This window comes from Ornithodoros turicata, chromosome 1 (assembly GCF_037126465.1).
Source record: "Ornithodoros turicata isolate Travis chromosome 1, ASM3712646v1, whole genome shotgun sequence".
Classification (NCBI taxonomy): Eukaryota; Metazoa; Arthropoda; class Arachnida; order Ixodida; family Argasidae; genus Ornithodoros; species Ornithodoros turicata.
Window position 1 is genome coordinate 28774723 of NC_088201.1, and position 6354 is coordinate 28781076.

At 47.7% G+C, this 6354-nt stretch overlaps 1 long non-coding RNA gene across 4 annotated transcripts; it reads right to left on the minus strand.

Annotated features, from left to right (window-relative positions):
* Positions 1-725: 725 nt before the first annotated feature.
* LOC135397911 (uncharacterized) lies at positions 726-6043 on the minus strand. 4 transcript variants are annotated; one of them, XR_010423877.1, is made up of 4 exons: positions 3492-6043; positions 3159-3431; positions 2895-3106; positions 726-2833 (listed from the first exon to the last, which is right to left on the minus strand). It is a non-coding gene; the product is annotated as an uncharacterized LOC135397911 (long non-coding RNA). The 4 variants fall into 4 exon arrangements; XR_010423884.1 differs by having other exon boundaries at positions 3179-6043; XR_010423888.1 differs by having other exon boundaries at positions 2987-3106; positions 3159-6043.
* Between the last annotated feature and the right edge of the window lie 311 nt (positions 6044-6354).

Consider the following 6354-nt stretch of genomic DNA (forward strand, 5'->3'; position numbering starts at 1 on the left):
GAACGCGGCTCATGCTTTCCTAACCTGAGTGCTTCCAGCAGCGCGTCTGTTAGCGAGCGTACAGAGTCTAACTACAAAACTATATCATAAAGACAAGCTACCGTCCTTAATTTTGAACGTAAAAGTAATTTATACCTTTATTACGTGTGCTTCTGAACGTACGATTGAATAGACAATATTAAGAAATCACAGTGTTGCATTGCGCACTCGTTGTACGCTGGGAGCTGATCTTTCGTATTCTCTTTCGAAGAGAAAGAGGGATCCTAAAGAAAAGTTGCATTTAAAAATTCGCGCCTTAATATGTGCGGTTCTTCTTGGGCTGTCGTGCAAGACTTTACCCGTCCTTAAAATGGCTGGTGGACTCGGCTTGACCTGTTTCTCACGTGTTGTAAATAAGCCTTCTTTTAGCCTTTTCTTGGAACCAGACTCGGTTTTGGGGTTCGTTGTGAATATTTATGTTTGTTTTCCGTGTCCAATAAATCATTGCAGGTTTGAGCTCTCGTCTGTGTGTCGTGTTTCTTCGTTTCCCACACTCATGCTCTATTCATCATGGATGTGATTCACCAGCTTGCTTGCGTTTACGACAGGGTTCCAGAAAAAAGGTCCCGGAAAATTTCGTCCCGGAAACAAATTGTCCCTGGTTGCGCGGGCGGAAATAGTTGTCCCGCGGGGTTCCGTGCGCCCTAAAATACAGGAGCGTCGTTGTAGACAGACGATGAAACGGATTATAGCCGACCAAGTGCCATTCGGCTGATTTGTTGATATTAGGAGACATAGGCTTTTTAATCTACATTGATGTTAATGAACAATAAAAGCTGCACGCCACTCAACGTTCAATGAGGAACATAAAAGCGATTACATTCGCTGCACCGGTTGTATTAAGCATCACGGAGGCACCTTCAGTTCTCTTTCTATCTCTTTTTGACGTGAAAACGTCTGTAAGTTCGGTTTGGTAGCCAGGTCAAAATTTACGATGCAACGAAATTATGCAAAATTTCATGACGCGATAACTCGGTGAGTAATAAACCGATAGCAACCAACCGGCTAAATCCACATAGCTTATACGTGTAAGATTCTAGCTAACAAGGTGGAGTCACCTGAAGACGTCTGAAGACACCTGAATACGTCTGGAGTCACATGGAGCCACCCGAAGACGTCTGAAGTTGCTTGAAAACGTCTGAAGTCACGTGAATTCACCTCAAGTCATCCAAAAATGTTTGTAGTCACCTGAAGACGTCTGAAGTCTCTTGGAGTTACCTGAAGACACCTAAAAAGGTCTGAAGTCACCTGAAGACGTCTGGAGTCACCTAAAGTCACCTGAAGATGTCTAGCGTCTCCTTAAGTCACGTGAAGACGTCTGAAGTCACCTGAAGTGACTTGAAGACGTGTGGAGACATCAGCACGTCTGGAGTCACATAAAGTCCCCTTAAGTAACCTGAAGAAAACTGAAATCACCTGAAGTCATCTTAAGCCGGCTGGGGTCACCTGAAGTCACGTGAAGACGTCTACAGTCACCTGAAGAGGTCTGAAGTCACGTTAAGGCACCTGAAGACGTCTAAAGTCACCTTAAGTCACCTGAAGAATTCTGGAGTCATCTGGAGTACCTGAAGACATCTGGAGTACCTGAAGACATCTGGAGTCATGTGGAGTCACCTGAAGACGTCTAGAGTCTCCTGAAGTGACCTGAAGACGTCTTAAGTCACCTGAAGTCGTCTGAAGACGTTTAGAGTCACCTGAAGATCTCTGGAGTCACCTGAAGTCGTCTGGTGTCACCTGAAGTCAGTGACTTCCACAGCTACCCGAAGAGGTCTGAGGGCACGTTAAGCCAACTGGTCTGAAGTCACCTTAACACACCTGAAGACGTCTGGAGTCAACTGAAGCCACCTGAAGACGTCTGGAGTAACCTGCAGCTACCTGAAGACGTCTTGAGTCACCTGAAGTCGTCTTGAGTCACCTGAAGCCACGTGAAGACGTCTAGAGTCACCTGAAGAGGTCTCAAGTCACATTAAGCCACCTTAAGACGTTTAGAGTCATCTGGAGGCACCTGGAGACGTCTAGAGTCACCTGAGGTCACTTGAAGACGTCTTGGGTCACATGGAGTCACCCGAAGACGTCTGGAGTCACCTGAAGAGGTCTTCAGTTACCTTCAGTCACCTGAACATGTCTGGAATCACATGAAGTCACCTTAAGTAACCTGTAAACGTCTGGAGTCACCTAAAGACGTCTGGAATCATCTGGAGTCACCCAAAGACGTCTGGAGTCACACAGAGTCACCTGAAGAGGTCTTGAGTCACCTTCAGTCACATGAAGATGTCTGGAGTCACTTGAAGTCATCTGAAGAAGTTTACAATTACCTGAAGACGCCTGATTTCACCTGAAGACGTCTGATGTCACCTGAACACGTCTGATGTCACCTGAACACGTCTGGAGTCACCTGAAGTCATATGAAGATGGCTGGAGTCAGCTAAACAGGTTTGGAGTCACTTGAAATCACCTGGAGCCACTTGAAGTCACCTGAAGACGTTTGGAGTCACACAGAGTCACCCGAAGACATCTCCAGCCACCTTAAGTGACATGAAAACGTCTGGAGTCGCATGAAGTCATCTGAAGTCACGTGAGGACGTCTAGAGTCAACTAAAGACGTCTGAAGTCACGTCAGGCCACCTGAAGACGTCTGAAGTCACCTTAGGCCACCCAGAGACGTCTGGGGTCACCTGAAGACTTCTGGTTCACCTCAAGTCATTTGAAGACGTTTGGAGTCACCTGAAGCCACCTGAAGACGTCTGGAGTCACATGAAGTCACCTTAAGCCACCTGAACACGTCTGGAGTCACCTGAAGTCACATGAAGATGGCTAGAGTCAGCTAAACAGGTTTGGAGTCACTGGAAAATCACCTGAAGACGTCTGGAGTCACCTTATGACTATGAAGTCACAAAAAGACGTCACCCGAAGACGTTTAGAGTCATCAGAAGACGTCTGAATTCACCTTGAGCCACGTGAAGACGTCTGAAGACGCTTGAAGTTGCCTGAAATCACCTGAAGTGGTCTGCAGTCACCTGAAGGCGTCTGGAGTCATCTGGAGTCACCTGAGGTAACCTTAAGTCACCTGAAAAAACATCTGTAGTTGCCTGAAGTCATCTGAAGACGTTTGGAATCACCTGAAAATGTCTGGAGTCACCTGAAGTCGTTTGGTGTCACCTGAAGTCAAGTGAAGACGTCTAGAGTCATCCGAAGAGGTATGAAGTCACGTTAAGCCACCTGAAGAGGTATTGAGTCACCTTAAGTCACACGAAGACGTCTGGAGTCGCATGAAGTCATCTGAAGTCACGTGAAGACGTCTAGAGTTACCTGAAGACTTCTGAAATCACGTCAAGCCACCTGAAGACGTCTGAAGTCACATTAGGCCAGGAGGTCATTAGGTCTGGAGTCACCTCAAGAGGTTTGAAGTCATGTTAGGTCACGTGAAATCGTCTGAAGAAGTTTGAAGTCACCTGAAGTCGTCTGCTGTCACCTGAAATCACGTGAAAACGTCCAGAGCCACCCGAACAGGTTTAAGGTCACGTTAGGCCGCCTGAAGACGTCTCGAGACACCTAAAAGTCACCTGAAGACGTCTGGAGTCAAGTGAAGCCACCTTAAGACGTCTAGAGTCACGTGATACCACCTGAAAACGTCTGGAATCAAACGAAGACGTCTGACGTCTGGAGTCACCTTAAGTCACAAGAAAATGTCTCGAGTCACGTGAAGATGTCTGACGTCTGGAGTCACCTGAAAACGTCTGGAGTTACCTGAAGACATCTGAAGTCACCTGAAAACGTTTGGAGTCACTTGAAGTCCTCTGAAGACGTCTGGAGTCACATGGAGTCACCCAAAGACGTCTGGAGTCAGCTGAAGCCGTCTGAAGTCACTTGAAGTCACCTGAAGGCGTCTAAAGTCACCTGGAGCCACCTGAAGACGTCTGAAGTCACATGGAGTCACCCAAAGACGTCTGGAGTCACCTGAAGACGTCTGAAGTCACTTGAAGTCATCTGAGACGTTTGGAGTCGCCTGAAGTCACCTGAAGGCGTCTAAAGTCACCTGGAGTCACCTGATGACGTCTGAAGACTCTTGAAGTGAAATCACTTGAAGAAGTTTGGAGCCACCTGAAGTCATCTGAAGACATCTAAAGTCACCTGAAGACGTCTAGAGTCACATGGAGTTACCCAAATATGTCTGGAGTCACTTGAAGGCGCCTGAAGTAACTTGAGGTCACCTGAAGACGTCTGAAGTCACCTCAAGTCATTTGAAGACGTTTGGAGTCACCTGAAGGCGTCTAAATTCACCTGGAGCCACCTGAAGACGCCTAAAGTCTCTTCAAGTTACCTGAAATCACCTGAAGACGTCTGAAGTCACTTGAAGCAGTCTCGAGTCACCTGAAGAAGTCTGGAGTCACCTGAAGACGTCTACATTCACCTTAGGTCCCATGAAGACGTCTGAAGTCCCGTGAAGACGTCTGACGTCTGGAGTTTCCTGAAGTCACCTGAAGACGTCTGGAGTCACATGAAGTCACCTAAAGACGTCTGGAGTCACCCAAACACACCTGGAGTCCCGTGAAGATGTTTGAAGTCACCTGAAGAGATATGAAGTCACCTCAAGTCACCTGCAGACATTTGGAGTCACTTGAAGTCGCCTGAGTTCATCTGAATGCGTCTCAAGACACCTGGAGCCACCTAAAGACGTCTGAAGTCTCTTGAAGTCACCTGAAGAGGTCTGAAGTCATTTGAAGAACTCTGGAGTCATCTGAAGGCGTCTGGAGCCACGTGAAGACGTCAGACGTAACTTGAAGTCATCTGAAGATGTTTGGGGTCACCTGAAGACGTCTGGGGTCGTTTAAAGTCACATGAAGTCACCTGAAGACATCTAGAGTAACTTTAGGTCACATGATGACACCTTTCAGCTGAAGTCACCTGAAGACGTCTGCAGTCACATGAAGTCACCTGAAGACGTCTGCAGTCACATGAAGTCACCTCAAGTCACCTGAAGGCTTGTGAAGACTTGAAGTCACCTGAAGACGTCTGTAGTCACCTAAAGACGTCTCAAGTCACCTGAAAATGTTTGGAGTCACCTGAAGTCACCTAAAGACGTCTGGACTCACCCGAGGAGGTTTCGCGTCACTTGAAGTCACCTGAAGACGTCTGGCATCACATGAAGGCGTCTGAAGTGAACTGGAGCCACCCAAAACCCTCTGAAATCTCTTGAAGTTACATGAAGTCACCTGTAGAGGTCTGGAGTCACCAGAAGACATCTAGAGCCACCTTAATCACATGAAGACGTCCGGAGTCACCTAAAGACGTCTGAAGTCCTCTGAAGACGTGTCAAGTCACGTGAACACGTTTGGAGTCACCCGAAGTCGTCTGAAGTCTGTTGAAGTTATGTGGAGTCACCTGAGGATGTCTGGAGTCTCCTGAAGATGTCTGGAATCACCTGACGACGTCTGGATACGTCTGGAGTCACCTGAAGGCGTCTAAAGTCTCTTGAAGTTAGGTGAAGTCACCTGAAGCAGTTTGAAGTCACATGAAGAACTCTGGAGTCACCTGAAGTCACCTGAAGACACCTAAAGTCGCCTTAAGTCATCTGAAGAGATCTGGAGTAACCTGAGGTCACGTGAAGACGTCTGAAGTCACCTAAAGTCGTCTGAAGTCACTCGAAGTCACGTGAAGACGTCTAGAGTCACCTGAAGAGGTCTGCAGTCACATGGGGCCACCTGAAGACGTCTGAGGTCTCTTGAAGTTACCTGAAGTCACCTGGAGAGGTCTGAAGTCACTTGAAGTATGGAGTCACCTGAAGAAGCCTGGAGTCACCTGAGGACGTCTAGAGTCACCTGAAGCCCCATGAAGACGTCTGGAGTCACCTGAAGTCATCTGAAGATGTTTGGAGTCACCTGAGGACGTCTGGAGTTACTTAAAGTCACCTGAAGACGTCTGGAGTCACCTGAAGAGGCATGAAGAGGTCTGAAGTCACCTGAAGCAGTCTAGAGTCACCTGAAGACGTCTGTTGTAACGTTGAGTCACCTGAATACGTCTGGAGTCATGTGAAGACGTCTGAACTCACCTGAAGTCATCTGAAGACTTTTGGAGTGACCTGACGACGTCATGGGTCACCTGATGTCACTTGAAGACGTCTAGAGTCACCCGAAGAGGTCTGAAGTCACGTTAAGCCACCTGAAGACGTCTCAAGTCACCGTAAGTCACCTGAAGACGTTTCAACTAACCTTAAGTCACGTGATGACGTCTGGAGTCAGGTGGTCACCCGAAGACGTCTGAAGCCGTCTGGAGTCACCTGAAGTGACGTGAAGGCGTCTGAAGTCACCTGAAGTG